This window comes from Thermobia domestica, chromosome 11 (assembly GCF_964235325.1).
Source record: "Thermobia domestica chromosome 11, izTheDome1.hap1.1, whole genome shotgun sequence".
Lineage (NCBI taxonomy): Eukaryota > Metazoa > Arthropoda > Insecta > Zygentoma > Lepismatidae > Thermobia > Thermobia domestica.
The window spans coordinates 182,961,453-182,978,334 of record NC_137464.1 but is presented as its reverse complement, the minus strand read 5'-3'; the positions used below and the strand labels follow the sequence as shown (position 1 = coordinate 182,978,334).

Here is a 16,882-nt window from a genome sequence, read left to right as displayed (position 1 = left end):
AAAAGTCGATAAGTAATTGTGAAATAGTAGCATCTATATTTTCAGAAAAAAAATATAGAACTAGATTGTTTTTATAAGAGAAAGAGTACAGATGAAGTATAAGATCAAATTCTCATGCTACATAAATTATTTCCTTGTTAAACAAGTATATTGAGAAACTGTACAAATGTATGTCGAGTTAGGAAGTTTTTAGAGGGTTCGGATCCGTTGGATCTCCGTGGGCCAGCACGCCCTGCACGCCATTAAACGGGCCAGTCGGCTGTTTACAGTTGAGAAATGCGCATTCTGTATATTGAGATTCGCACCATCTCATTAGGATAAGAGAAAAGAACCAAAACAGCTAAAGAGCACGTAAGTAAAATAATAGAATGGACTGCTATTATTATTATTACCCAGTGTTCACAGTTATGGGAACTTACGTTAAGTGAAGAATGGGGTTTTATACTTGCGGTACTCCTTACTGTTGGAGTATAGTAACGTTTTTAAAATGTTAATTTCATATTTGTTTTGCAAATATTTCTAATTTTAATACCCAATTAGAGCAAAAACTGGAATGTTATTAAAAAAAAGAAACATTTTTCTGTGTGATAAAACAGCTGTTCAAAGTTCACAGTAAACCTTATTGTTCGTATCGGAGTGTGACCTAGATTCATTATTACGTGAGCATAGGCTTATGTAGTTGCATATGGGAAGGTGTAGGAGGTTTGCAGAAATTGAGAGTAGAACGTGATGGCATTGATATGTGTTGAAAGTTGATCTTCGAGAGGTAAGATGTATGTCAGATTAGAATCTATTTACAGTATGTTCTTTAAACGAAGGTTCTGTTGCGATGATGATGGCCTAGAAAACGAGTCACTGCACTCTCATTGCTGTGCATTACACATACGAGTACTAAAGATGTTAATTGCATCTAACGACAGAATTGATTGATTTCTTATTGAAACAAATCACTACAATATTTTAGCAATATCCTTCAAATGTGAATATCGCTAAAGTACTTTCGTGTTTTTTCCGTGTTTGGTACTTAGTAAGCATTATCATTGCCAGTAAAATATTGAGCACTGATTTTCCAACATTTTAGGCACAATCAGTATGAAATACCCATTCTACCCAGGCCGGTAGCCAGCCCAAAAATGTAGGGGGGCCGGTAGAAATTAGGGAGCCTGACCCAACCGTGAAAATTTTAGGGGGCAGTGAAAATTTAGAGGGGCCCGTCCACCCTAGCCCCCCGTGGATACGGGCCTGATGCTACCGTACTTTTTTAGGCAGTTGTATCGTGTATACTAGTGCTGCTAAAATCCAAATTCTATTCATGAACGTTAGAACCACCTAAATATTCTAATACAATAATTATTGTATAATTCAATGTAATATACTTCAAATACAATAATTATTCTAATTGTTGTTCTAGACAGAATTTCCGATAATTGAATAATTGAAGAGAGAGTAGCAAAATTCTATAATTCCACTCAAACCGCGTTTGTGTGTCTACTTGTTCTACAATAACTACCTTATCATTTATCCGATTTTAATGATCTTAAGTATTAATACATGCTTTAATATGTGCCTTCCGCCAATCTCTCAAAATAATTCGATTGATTGTGGTTTGCAATCCATCAAGAATTAAGAGATACACATGCGCAAGAAAAAAAAGTGTATTAACTATGTAAAAATTATTTGAGTTTCATCAATCATAGTGTATTTTATTTAAGGGATCCCGATCATCCTCATTCGTTGCATTTGAAATCGGTCAGGGAAAAGCGGTAAGTTTCGCCTAATTTCGATGTTCATTATCTAAACAAGCCGAGGTGAATCAAACGCAAAAGCTTCCAGCTTGCAAAGCTGTGGAATTCAGCCTCTGTTGTCGAGACGACATGCCAAGCGTAACCACAAAAAACAACGATCTTCAGTTTCTAGACGATGGGTTATTTGACCACCAAATGTGGTTCAGATACGGCCAATAGTTATCAAGAAATAAAGTACCACATACAAGATATGAAATAAAATATCACATACAAGGCGTGCAGAGCCTGTTCCTACCCGAAGCAGACCAAATATAGCAATTTATACTTTCTTGGCCATGGACTGCTTGCCCACCAAATTTGATCCAGAGCCAGCCAGTAGTTACCGAGAAATAAAGTACCAGATACAGGGCTAGTCGAGCCTATCGGAGCCTGTACTTGGCCAAGCCCAGCCATCAAATACATGTATAACATTTTGTTCATTTGACTATGGACGATTTGCTCACCAAATTTGTTTTAAATCCTGCTAGTAATTACCGAGAAATAAAGTACTACATACAAGGCGAGTCGAACCTATCTGAACCCGTTCCTAGCCGAGCTCGGACACCAAATATAATGTTTTCATTCACTTGCCCATGGGCTATTTTCCTACCAGATTCGGTTCAGATTTGGCCATTAGTTACCGAAAGTACCATATGTAAAGCACCACATACAAGACGAGTCAAGCCTATACGATCCTGTCTCTGGCCGAACCAGCCACCAAGTAAAACATTTTTATTCTTTTGGCCATGGAGTATTTGCCCACCAAATTTGGTTCAGATTGTCAGTAGTTACCGAAAAATAAAGCACTACTTACACACATACATACACCTGGAGTGAAATTATAAGCTCCCGTATGCTTACGTCGTGAGCTAATAATATGCTAAGAAAATAATTTTCTTTGATAGCCTAACTTTTACCAACATGGTTAGATTTTGATGCAATATGGCGTGTATTTTCTGTGAGAGTTCCCATCACCTCAGCTTGAGGTTAGGGTTGTCAAAAATATAAGGCTGAATTTTCTCCCATTTTAAAATATATGTTGCACGGTGATTTTCGTAAAATAATAATAATAATTTTGAAGCAACTGGGGCGTATTTCCAATGATTTTCACTGTATCAAGTTAAAATCAGTGAAGAATAAGAGGGTGGATTCATGTATTAAAAATGCATGTTCCACGACATTTTTCGTACAACTTATGTTCCATTTTGGTGAAATATGAGATATATGTTTCTGACATTTGCAAATCATCGTCAATGCCTCAGCTTAGATTTAGTTAATAGTGGAGGAGGAATGTAAAACTATTTGAATCCCACGATAAAAAAAAAAAAAAAAAAAGTATTCCACGATATCTATCGCGAAAATCATTGAATTTTAATAGAATGTGGTGCTGAAACTAGTCAATTGTCAATAATGTGGAGTGAATTCACCCCCTCCTTCCCCGATTTAAAAATGTATTTTTAGAAAAGTTTGAGAAAAAATCTCCGATTTTTATGAAACATATGATTTTGGTAACGGATAAGACGATGAGAATCTCCGATTAAAAAAAGAAAAAAACGCACGCTTCTACAATGCACAGCATCACTAATTATTCAGATAAAGAAATTATTGCTCGAATAGTCATTGGAATTAGCAGTAATCAATTAATGGGGGATTAAAATAATTTACCCAATTCTTCGAATAATTTCATCACTATGCAATGCATAAAGAAACCTAAATCTTAAACAATGAAGTATACTATATAATTTAAAAAGGCGAATTATACTATGCATATGAAAATCAAAGTGGACAGTCATAGAAGCCAGAGTAACGAGAAAAGGCAGTTGCCCTTTTCGACTATATGAAGGCAATTGGATGTCTATCTTTTCATGATTCTTATTTAAAAGATATCAAACATGAAATACATATATTTCTATCATCAATGTATCTTGACAATCAGCAAATGTATTAATAAAATAACATGAGCTTCGGTTTTTTACTTTAAAACTTCATTTTAGCGCTCTGTTGTTGGTCTCACTTGTAACTGAATGATATACATTGAATGAGAACTTCCAGTTGCATAGATCAGTGGTTTTCAACGTCGGTGTTAATACTTCCAGGTGTGTTCTCGTTTTCAAACGGAAGACTGGAACAAAAAGAGGCGATTGGAAGTGATAAACTATGTACGGGACTTTTTGCTTATTGGAAAAAAAATGAAATCTTTGAGTTTTACGTCCCACGGTTATGCCGGTTAGGCTAAAGGAGACGGTGATGATGACTAATGAATGAAATGGTGGAATGAAGAAAGTGGGAGGAAACAGGAGAACCCCGAGAAAACCCACGCACACGGTGTTTATCCACCGCAAAGTTCACTTGGCGGGGGCTGGGATCGAACCCGGGACCCCAAGCACCAGAGGTGAACGCTCTACCACTGAGCCACCGCGGCCCTTTTTTGCTTATTGGATGAAAGCCATTGTGTAAATTTAACAAATTATCAAAATTCAGATTTTTTATAAATAATAATAATAATAATAATAATAATAGGCTGAATATAATATGCTAGACTCCTTTAGGAAAAAAACGGTCAAAGCAACTGCGTATTACATTCTTCGGGGTTGATTTTTAGCGGCGGAGCTTATGTGGTTCGGATTCCACGTTAATCAGTAGGTCCACGTCTCATATAGTCTCGCTGCTGAAAGGGACGCTAAACTAAAATCAAGTCAAGTCAAGTTGATATTTAGCTTTGGAGTCTTTTTCTAGTTCGCTCATGGAGGGTTGCCAGATTTTGTAAACGAAAAATCGGGACACCAATCTCATTCTATATATGAGGTCAGGATTTCTACTCATTTGGTCAGAATCAATTAATTACCTGTCTTTTCCAGGCGACTATTCACAATTTTCCATTTCATTCTATACACAGTTAACACAAATCAAGCCCCACAAGGGATGCATAAAGAATGTGGAAAGGTAATGTAAGAAGGGTTGCCTGGTGTTCCTTATTCCGAATTTCGATTTGTTGTGTTTACCAAGTCGTAAATATTGAACCAATTACGACACACCCTTCTATTTACGATTGAAGAGATACTATTTTCTTTGTTCCGTCATCACCTGAATCAGAAACGCTACCCTAAAAGAAATACAAATTTAGCATTTACCAAGAAAGAAAGAAAGAAAAAAAAAAACATTTACGCTAAATTCAGAACGATAAACAAAAAGTAAGTCCGTCACCGGGAAAAAAACATTCTTTCCTATTGAAAGTGATATGAAATAAATTTTTGCCATGACCTACGTATGTCCCTTCTTGAATATATATTTTTTAAAAAGCCTCTTTTTTTTTTTTTTTTTTTCCTTTGGAAGCTAAACAACCCATAGGACGAAAATATGGATGAGATTTTCAAAATTCCTTGTTTGTTTAATAAAACTAACTGGCTACACAAATCTCCCGAAAACCTTCTGTTTTTAGGTGAGACATACTAGTTCTTACAGGTTGAATTTTTTTCAATCTGAAGAACGAAAACCGGGACAAGCAGGCGTTCCGAAAGCCTTTTCGGGATAGTGAATTCTTTCATTGAAAACCGGGATTGTCCCGGAAAACCGGGACGTCTGGCAACCCTAGCTACGGCCAATCACGAAGGCTGCTTAGGACAATCGCATTTAGCCGAGGACACACTAGGCTCGAAAAGGTTGAGAACCACTGGCCTATATTATAATAAATAACGAAGGAACGAGCAAAAAATACATAGAATTTACTTTGACCTTTAAAAAAAATCGATCTGAGTCAGCTTATACCAGATAAATTTCAGGTGTGTAAAACCTATAACATACTAAAATGCATTAGTATGCATTCCTCTAGATTTATTATTATTATTATTATTATTATTATTATTATTATTATTATTATTATTATTATTATTATTATTATTATTGCTATTAAAACAAAATATTAAGCATATAATAATCTGCGCCGTCTTTAAGAAAAATCCAAACGAAACAAAAGAGGCATACATAAAAACTAATTTTCTCATTGTCTCAAAACCCAGTGTTGCAGATAACAGTCTTGCGCGAGAAATTTCATGAGTAACTGGCACACTGAGATAAACAACTATTATCTTGGTGGTTTCGTTGGTGTTTTGTTCGTCACGGATGAAACGTGGCGCAGGTAAGACACGTTGTATAACAGTACTGGGCCGTCTTTGAAAACTGTACAGCCTATTTTCAACTTCAGTACAACGCTCCTAAAGTGTTACGTAAGAGTGACATATCACGACATAACAGCCACCTATGACCCTTCAGTACAATACCAGGGAGTTCACGGTTCTTAATGAATTTGTAGCGTTCAGGGGCGTTGGATAGATTCTGGGAAAGTCAAGCATACCTGACAGAAATATTCGAATAATATGTAAGAAAAAATACGTTTCTAAATCTTACAAAGCTAAAGTCTAATACCCAATCTTTGTACGAATATATATATTATACATTTGCACTTATTATTATACATTTGTTATAATTCTTTACAGTGGCGTAGCTCAGAGATGCCCTCAGGCAGGTTTCGCCGACAAAAATATTTGGAGGTAGGGGCGGATCCAGGGGGCGATCGTCCCCCCAGAACAGGAAACTTTTTTTATTTTATATATAAATAAAAACCATCCCCGAGTTTGACGCTCTTAAAATTAGCTCTAAGTACCAGTATTACAACCCACCGCCCCCCAGAAGTCCGTCCCGGATCCGCCCCTGTTTGGAGGGGATATAACTTTTCATTGAAAATGGTATAATCGAAATGAAGAATGGTAAATTTGGGTGGGGAAAGGTATATTTGGGGACAGAATAGTAAATTAAATTATAGAGGTAAATTTTGAAAGAAGAATGGTAAATTTGGGGGGCAGAATAGTAAATTTTGGGAGAGAATGGTAAATTTTTGACGAAAAATGGTAAATATTTGGGCCAGAATGATAAATTTTGGAGGAAGAATGGTAGGTCTAAATTTTTTGAAGGGAAGAATGTTAAATTTGAGGGAGTTGTGTCGAAGACCTTGGGGCAATGGACACCCCGGGCGTAACGAGTAAATCATAATTATCATGTCGAGAAGGTAAGAAATTTGGCGTTGGAAGCCGATACCCTCGCGTCACCGGTTGAAATGCAGGCCATATGGTCGGCCCAAATTCTTGATGGGATCTTGTGAACAGGTAGTTTTTTTTTTTTTTTTATTTCAGTACACAGAGGTGCATTGAATTGCAGTGGAGACAGACAATAAAAATGTCACATTCTTTCCAGTTTTCTGCACACGATACTGAAATATTGATGAAATTAACTAACAGGTAGAAAGAAGAACTAAACGGGGGCTAAAGCCAACGAAGGGCTGTGGACGGCCCTAGGCGTACGATTACTTGGATATTGTGTAATCAGAGCATCGGGTCCCACGCGCCATTATTTCTAGGCTTTCCGGACAGGAGTTTGATACCTCTCAAGTCAATTAGCTTTCCAATTGCTTCAGTTTGCTAGGTCAACTCTGGAAAATTTTAGTGCTTCCACTGGGAATAAACCAGGGTCCACGCATATGAGAGTCAGGCTAAACAGGAACTCAGTAATATGTTCAAAAAGACTTGAACACCCACTTTCTTTTTTTAATGATCTCAGTTTGCAGTCGAAGGTAGTAAATTTTTATATTATGCATATACTAATGAGAAAAAGTTCTAAAATGAAGAATACAGTATATAACTAATTTGCTGAAAACTTAAAGATAGAACTTCTGGGAATTAAGGTTTTTTTTTTCAACCTGACTGTACTCTTTATTGTCATAAATTATTTTAAAAATCCTAACGTCGACAATTACAAATGGAAAGTACTGCATTAAGCAGAATCCATTTTCGATAACACTGTACTAAAGAGAGGAGAACTTGAGCCAGGTCAACTGTTCCATCTCTGCTACTGATGACTTATTACACCATATTGGATTAACATATACAGAAATAAATGAAATATTTGAGTTTTACGTCCCACGGTTATGTGCCGAGTGGGCTAAAGGAGACGGAGAGAAATGAATGAAATAGTGGAATGAAGAAAGTGAAGGAAATGGGAGAAACCCGAGAAAGTCCACTTGGCGCGAACTGGGATCGAATCAGGGACCCCACCCATCAGAAGTGAACGCTCACTGAACCACCGCGGCTCTCGCAAAAATGTACAGTTTGCAACATGAAAGCAAAATACATGTTTTGAATACGTGAGGAGGCGTGGACTAAGTGAACTTCTGCTGTACAATCGAGCAAGCATCTGAACCTTTTTGATAATATGAGGAGTCAGATTGCTTTTGTTTCTGAGAAATATTATAATTAATCAGTTATTTTAGAAGCGATATAAGTTGTCATTGGATTGGAGTTTAACATTCCTTTCAACAACAAGGTTATTTGATACTGCTCAACGTCGGATATAAACCACACGCACTCACACGGGATTCGAATTGAAGACCTCGGTGCAAGAAGGGGACAGCTCCAATTTTACATTTTGTTCAGGTTTGAAACAAAATATTAGAAATCTATTTATTCTACTTTAGCCTCCAAACGTTTTTGCCAAGACATGTTTTACGTCTATAATTGAAAATGTTTACAAAATGTTTGGAGGCCAAATGAAAATAAATTGCGTTTTAAGTTGTTTTTTTCTTTTTTAATTGTGAATCAAATCCAGCATGGAGCTATCCCCTTCTTACAACGAGGTCTTCAATTTCGATCTGCCGCACCGAAGACCCATTTCATTTGCTTGATTGAACTCGTACGTAAATATATAATGGAGTCATACTTACTAGGTTATTGTATATGTAGGGTATTCCTCACAATTCTCAATCTATATCTTCACTCTCAGTTACTTAAATTTCAGTTTTTAATACATCCTTTTGAACAAAGAGAAAAGGAACTGACAACCTTACCTAACTATTTAAGAGTAGTGTACTAGAACGCTTGGACAAATATATATCGGATTGCGTTAACCAGGAGTCGAACCTGGAATCAGCGTACTATATTCTACATTCGGTTGTCTGTACTTCCTCTTATCAAGAAAGCCAATAAATAAAAAGTTTATACGTAACTTCTATATGAATAGTTCATACTGAAGATACAGCCGTTCCAACTTAGTAGTTTAGCGATTTAAAGATTATCGAATACAGTAGAAAACCATTTACCAATTTAGAGCTATATCAGCGGTAGTTAGCTACTGGAGGGGCCTCCCCTGCAAGGGCGTCGATTTCTCTGTATTTGGGGGGACCATTCAGATGCAGAAGGTATATATATGAGGATTTTAAGACAAATTGCATTAAAATTATGCCAAATATGGTATATTCATAAATACAATAGGGGGCCCATATGAGCTTAGGAAGGGCCGGGTCCCCTAGCCCCCCAGGATCGGCGCCTTTGCTCCCCTGCGGAATTGATCTGAATTGAATAGGCAGACGAATAATGTCTTGGAAGATGGCAGCTGTCCTTCCAGTAGATGTGAGGTGAAAACAACAGGAGACTAACACCCATCACAAGTTTGCTGATAAGCGAAAAGAGGTGTGCAATGGTCTTTTGCAGATCAAAATATAGTGCCAGAGATGTAATATCCCGCTCATTCGGTCTCCAGGAGGGGTGTGTTTGGGGAAAGACTATTGAATGAGAGAGTAACAGTGTGAATAAGATTGCTGGAGAGAGAAAGACGAGCAAGAACAAAAGGATTAGTATAGGGTCATAGAACCATCGTACAGGGGAAAAAATTAGAAAATTTTACATACAATAGAAATAAAAATAGTCTAGACTTAGTAGGAGTTTAAAAAATTAGAAGGGAAAGTAATGTGAAATTTAGTAGCGAAGATTATAGAATGTTTTACTTGAGTGATCAGAATTAAGATCCTAATAGTGCGGGACTAATTTTGAGTAAGCGCCTAAAAGAGTAGGTAGTGAAAGTAAAATTCGTAATGTTAGGGTAATGACGTTGAGATTTAAGGAAAAAGGTTTATCTAGTAGTAATACAGACATAAGCACCGACCACTTCACAAATAGCCGAATAAGACAAGGAAAATTATGAGAAGAAAGAACTAATTATAGACAGGAAAAAGAGGAGTGCGTGTGTAACCGTAATGAGAAATTTTAATGCACTCATGAGGGAAGGACAGCAAGCAGCGCCGTAACTTAGACTTTTTTCTGGGGGAGGCAAGCATTAATACGCGTATTTGGGCGCTTTAGAAACAGTTGTTTTTCTAATTCTTGGGCGGCCTCTTTCCATCTTTCTTTTACTGTTTGTGGGTCCCTGAAGCCCGTGGGCCCTACCACAAGCCTCTGGGCCCGTTTCATACGTGACAAATTAATTAAGGGGACAATATTGACAAATCTCAAAGCCATACGTAAAAAAATATTATTTCTAGGGCCCTAATAATAGACATTCTTTACTGAAATGGGCCCACGACTCATTTTTGTTTTATTTACCTTTTTTGTGCTGTTTTGTTTATGTAATGTAGTAAACCTGTTTGATGCATCATTTATAATTTCATGTTCGTATCGTATATGGAGTAAGAAAATTTTGTCTTAAAGTGGGCCAACCTCGAACGGCGAGGAGCTTCCCTGTGGGGACAGTTGTTCCCTGTCCCCCGCAAGTTACGGCCCCTGACAGCAAGGTAGTGTCATAGAGTAATATGGGTTTTAAACAAAAGAGATGAACGATGAGAAATATTGGTTAATTTATGTTGGCAGAATTCACTAGTTATTGGGAATACATGGTTCAACCAGGACAAGAGGAGATTATACAGGGTGGTTCAGTAATGTTGGACAGCCCTGAATAAATCGGAAACCAGAAGAGATATTAGCAAGAGTGTGGTGGATGCATATACTTGTGGAAGGGGGACGTCTTGTGAGGTACCACACAATGTTACCAGGTCAACAGTGTTGCCAGCTCAGTACAAAGTTGTATTTTTTAAATGGAACATATAAAAGTTTATGCCATCAAAAGAATTAGTACAGAATGTGAATACCAACAAGCGAAACCGCACCTGTCAGTGTTGCCAAATAAGGAAGTTATAAAGCTTCAAAGATCAAGAAATTAAAGTGTCCGTAGAGCAAAACTAGCAAAAAGGCAAGAAAAATAATACTACGGAATGAAAACGAGTAACCGAAAGAGTAAACCAAAGAACGCACAGCATCCAATGAGTAACAGGGTTGCCACAGTAAAGGGGAAGAAATTGAAAATTTTGCAGTTGCTATAGGAGGAAAAGTGCCCATATGACATAATGCTGGAAACACCATAGAAAGTCTATGTAAGATTCAGAAATCCTAATAGCGTTTGTTCGAAAGCGATATCTCTAACCGTTTTCGAGATACACCAAAGGTGTGCGGGGTTGGCAACACTGCATAATTGATTTGACGATTAGACCCGTGTAGTTCTTACATTTTGTTGGGCGTATCATTTTCATTACTCGTTCCTGTAGTTTGGAGGGCGAGGGAATTATTATGCAGTGTTGCAAACTCCGCACACCTTTGGTGTATCTCGGAAACGGTTAGAGATATTGATTTCGAACAAACGCTATTAGGATTCCTGAATCTTACATGAACTTTCTATGGTGTTTCCAGCATTATGTCATATGGGGACTTTTCCTCCTATAGCAACGGCAAAATTTTCAATTTTTTTCCCCCTTTACTGTGGCAACCCTGTTACTCACTGGATGCTGTGCGTTCTTTGGTTTACTCTTTCGGTTACTCCTTTTCATTTCGTAGTATTATTTTTCTTGCCTTTTTGCTAGTTTTGCTCTACGGACACTTTAATTTCTTGATCTTTGAAGCTTTATAACTTCCTTATTTGGCAACACTGACAGGTGCGGTTTCGCTTGTTGGTATTCACATTCTGTACTAATTCTTTTGATGGCATAAACTTCTATATGTTCCATTTAAAAAAATACAACTTTGTACTGAGCTGGCAACACTGTTGACCTGGTAACATTGTGTGGTACCTCAAAAGACGTCCCCCTTCCACAAGTATCTGGATCCACCACACTCTTGCTAATATCTCTTCTGGTTTTCGATTTATTCAGGGCTGTCCAACATTACTGAACCACCCTGTATATATGGAAACCCCCAACGAAATTATATTAAACACATTATGTTATGATTCAGGAAAAAATGTCGAAATAGCTTAAGAACACGAAGATCCTCCGCGGGGCAGACATTTTCTCACATCATAATCTTGTGCTAGTCAAAGTGTGTACGACTGAAATGTAGCCAGAAAGAAAGTAGATGACAAAGAGTTGAATACTGTAAAGTTGAAAGATGAAGAAGTAAGCAAATGTTTTATACTAAAATTCCAAGAGAAGTATTCAAACACGGAAAGAATAAAGAAGGAAATACTAACGGCACTAAGAACATATTAAATTCGCATGTAGCAGACTGCAGAAGTACGAGTAGGGTACTGCAAGCAGACAAGGACTTAAAAAAAAATCATTGTTATTGTTTCAAGTCCTTCCTTTCTATTTTTCTTTTCTTTCTTTCTTTTTTTTTCTTTTCATTTTTCTCTTTGTCATTAAGTGCTTTTATAAATCACTAAAGCGCAAGTATTATCTCAGGAAATGTTCAGGGTGAGAATCTACGTGCCAGGAATACCACTTGTTCTATCAGAATCTACATTTCTTTCAAGCGACTCTATTTCCTGCTAGAATTTCATTTGCAAGATAATAGACAAAGGCACAAGGACAGACATTTAGGAATCTCTGGATGAACAACACGTTTTTAAAGCTGTTTTGTCCACTAAAGCGAGTAGACTCAGGTGTATGTCATATTGTTCAATTTCAACAATAACTGTATTAAGGATGTATCAAAAAGTGTAAACTGCATACTTTGAGGATGCAAGCTCGACAATTGGAATGCACACTTCTTCAAATTGAGTTTTGATTTCGTTCCAGTGCTTCATTGTGGTAGAACATGAAACGTTGATAACAAAAGAAAGGAATATTTAGTGTGCTGAAAAGAAAATATTGCTTTTTTTTTCAGATGAATGACTTTCCGATTCTATTAAAGATAAAAGTAGGCCTATCATATTGATTGAGAATAGTGAGCAACTATAAAAGTGTTTTTACATGTATGCTAGCAGCTTCAGGAGTTTTCGGTCGCCTCGCCTGCAAATATTTATCATTTCGGATCTCTCAGATGAACACTAACAAGAACGGAGGGTAAAGGCAATGACTACATAAATTTTCTGTCTTTCTTTTTCTTTTTCCTTTTCCTTCTTCTTTTTCTTTTCTTCTTCTTCTTCTTCTTATTTTTTTTTTTTTGCCTGAAAATGTTTCTTTCATGTTTCTCGATCTTCAGCTTCCTCTTTTACCTCCCAATATTTTCTTCTATTCTTTAAATAATCGATCAGTTGTGTTCATCTTCTTCCTATTGCTCGCTTTCCTTCTATGGCGCACCCAACTATTGGCGATGTTCTATTTTATTAGGGATACTTGCATGAGGGAATCTTTCATAATCCACCGGCAGGAGAGTAGCACTGAGGATTAGGGAGCCGATGACACTACTGCGGGCCCTATTTACAAGTAATATGACGTCTTAATCCTTAGAAGTGATAGTAACGTAGGAAATTTATTGCAAGTGAAAGCAGGCAAAACTAGCAAGAGCGTTAGAGCATCGAAGTTACTGAGGACAGCGCTATTTACAGTAAGTGTAGCACAAAACTACTTTGGGAAATGCAAAATGTATCAGGTCATAGAGAGTTCATATTATTTATGATTGCTTTCTGTACGATAAATTACACTACAATGTCACTTACATTGTGCTAATTTTTACCATATTGCTTTAGTTACAAGCATACTAATTGGGCTATTTCTGCCATATTACGCTAATAATTAAGTTCCTTAGGTGTTATTCTTTCTTTGTGAATCTATAGATTTTATTATTATTAGATTTATTATAAATCTTGGTGAAATAGTGTCTCCATATTCTTAATCTGTACTAAAAGTTAGTACCTACAAGGGTGAAAAGTAAAGAAACGGTGGAGTTCAACACTATTAAAACCAAAATTTAAGGAAAAAGCTAATATGTCACTATAAAATACCAATGTGTAAGGATCATATATACGCGGGCTATATAAGCCTAATTAAAATAATATGGTTAAAAAATGAAAGACTACTACCTTATAAACCTTTTTAAATAGTCATGTATATACACTCCAATACCTGCATGCACTTCACTATAATATTCTGAGCCACAGCAATGAAGCGCGCGAGTACGCTTTCGGCGCCGTACACATGTCTTGGTATACATATGCCTTCCCTCCCTCATGGTTTTCTCTTTGAAAATGGTTACTCAGTTACGAAACAAGTCATCTCGTCCAAGTATAACCATGAATGAAAATTGCTGATATAAAGGAATTTTATGAAAATTAAGAGATGGTTTTATGAACAAAAATAAATAAATAAATAAAAATAAATAAAATAAAATTAAAAAAAATTGCATTGATGGGAATGATGAACCTTCGTTTCCAGTTTACACGAAAGTCGGGAAATGTGACATAACATTATGATTCCCCGAGCCGCTCATATAAAAATAGTAGCAATAGTAAACTATTAAGAATGTGCAACTCTACTGTATAACTCTGCTTGCTCCTTCCAATCAATATCTGAAAGAATGCCGCTGTTTCTCGCTTTGATATTAATGGATTTGTGGAGTAATATAAATTTTTCTGTAAAATTCAAACATGCCCTCTTTTGTCATATGGTAACCATATTTTAAAAGTATTTTTCTTTAATAAATTTTATGGCGCTAGAAAGTTCGAGAAGTTCTAATTTACTAGATGGTTTGTTAGGTGGGTGATGGTTATAACTCCTCCTTTCCTCTCTCCAAGACTAGTTCACCATCTCGTAAGTCAAGCATCTTCCCAATTGTTTCTTAAGAGTGAATTGATACTAAAAATTTTGCTTCTACCGGGAATTCAACACAATACCACCTACATATCGTACAATGAATGAAAGACGACCAACAACAAGCCCTACTAATTTAAATTTTAAATATGTTGATACCTGGAGGATGCAACCCATAATGTCCATTAAAATAATGACTTTCTCACCTCCTTAACCCGGGTTTCCTGCTCCAAACGAGATAACGTCAATCATTTGTCTTTTTAACTACAAGCAGCTAAATTGTTCACGAAATAAGGCGGAAAAAAAGTGACAAGATACGAGACGAGACAAAGCTATTCTAATAGAAATAGATACATTTTCCGAGGCTAGACATAATTTTCAAGACACCTTTTCGAGAAGATACACCATCGACTATTGTCTCGCAGGTAACCCTACCCATGAGACTAGACGAGACAGAGCTCTTCCAATAGAAATAAATACACTTTCCCAACCGAAACATCACTTTAAATACAACTCTTCGAGACGGGACACTCTCAACTCCTCTCGTAGGCAACCAAATAGAAGCAGAACCGTACATAGATAGAGGTTATATGCAATCCTATTTCATGCCCTCAAGGAGTAAAGACGAGATTATGTCATACTGAAGCCTTTACAGTAACATAGACTCTACAACATAAAAATAATAAATAAATAAATAAATAAATAAATAAATAAATAAGAAATAAAAAACAAGAAGAAATATTAATGTGAATATTTTTATTACTGTGATTTTTATAGAATGCTAATTGAGCATGTGTAAGTTTCAATATCTTCTTTTCATTCATTATCGCATCTAAGACAAGCGATGCCAAGAACAATGAACCTTGTGAATTTAGTTCCTCTTTAAGACATACTAAAGTAGCAAATGCATAACTGGAAAGGTTCCCATATGTATAGGATATAAACAAGGTCACGTATTCAGTCGAAGCACGACACGCAACCAAATTGCATAGAATATTTTCATGTTGCATTACACTCTACGTCAATGGAATTTTGCATAGTGTCTTGTCCAATTTAAGTAAACAAATCACGCTATTACCCTAAAGTATAGTGACTTTTTGAAAAGAAGAAAGAGGAAAAAAGAATAATGAAAGTTTCGCAACCAATAATAATGGAATGATTTAATGATTGATTTCGAATGTATAATCATATGCAAATGACCGAAAGATTAGTAACTTTCAGTTTCTGGTATGCACATAATTTAAGTGTTCTTGGTCGCTGTTCGTGTAGATCTACTTGTAGCGACACGATCTTTGTGTATTTCTAGTAATTTCCTTAAATAAGAAAGTTATTTTAATTATACCAATGTCTGAGTCTCTGAATTGAAGGTTTTACCTGATCTCTATAAATGCTCCTTTCCATCCGTGTTTTGCGCCTTAAAGAGTGAACGAGTTCTCCTTCCGCAGTGATTGTTACAATAAATTACAATGAATTTTTGAAGTGTATCAATTCTTATTTGTTAATCAAGAACTGTCATTGCTTTAAATGGTTACTTACACTGTATTTAAATATTAACAAGGTATCCATACTTCCGTTATTGGTAGTGAGCATCTACGCTATCATTAATTTTAAGGAGTTTGGTTTTCAAATTTTTTTATATATTTACTCTGCTGTCCGTTCGGAAGACATAAAATGTCAAGAATTACTTAATGGATCGCCGTCAATCTCGGCCAGGGTGTAGACGAACAAAAGTTAAGAATTGAGTTAGCAGGAAAGCATCCATCCAGCTGATCTGAAAATGTGGACAATCAAAAATCAGTTCCCCATGGTATTATGTATGAAATTGCTCCTCGGCTCCCTCATGGATATATGGTTAGCGTACGTGTCTTTGACATGGGAGATCCTTCTTCGATTCCAAGCGGGAGCTCATGTGGTTCAGATCTCAAGTTATGCTGTAGATTTATGTTCCATATAGCCTCACTGTCAAAAGAGACTCTAAAATACAATCCAACCACAAAAATGACCCTTTGTAATATGCAACTCATCTGTAATATCAGGTTGATTTCATGCCATTCAGTTACTTTGATAAGAACCAAACTCTTTGATGTGATGTATGTATACACATAATACTGCTACTTGTTTAGCCTATTGAGTTAGATAGGAAATAATTTTTTTCGTTTGTTTTAAATGAACATGGTTTTTAATGATTTCTTCTTTAGGCTGAGTTAACTCTCCTTTGTTTTTAGAAAATAAATTAGCATTATCATTACTTAAATCTAATCAT

General features: G+C 36.3%; 1 protein-coding gene across 1 annotated transcript in view; it reads left to right on the top strand.

Annotated features, from left to right (window-relative positions):
• LOC145664603 (uncharacterized) overlaps positions 1–16,882 on the top strand; it is a 54,406-nt gene that overhangs the window by 30,481 nt on the left and 7,043 nt on the right. The gene's annotated exons all lie outside the window — the stretch shown is intronic.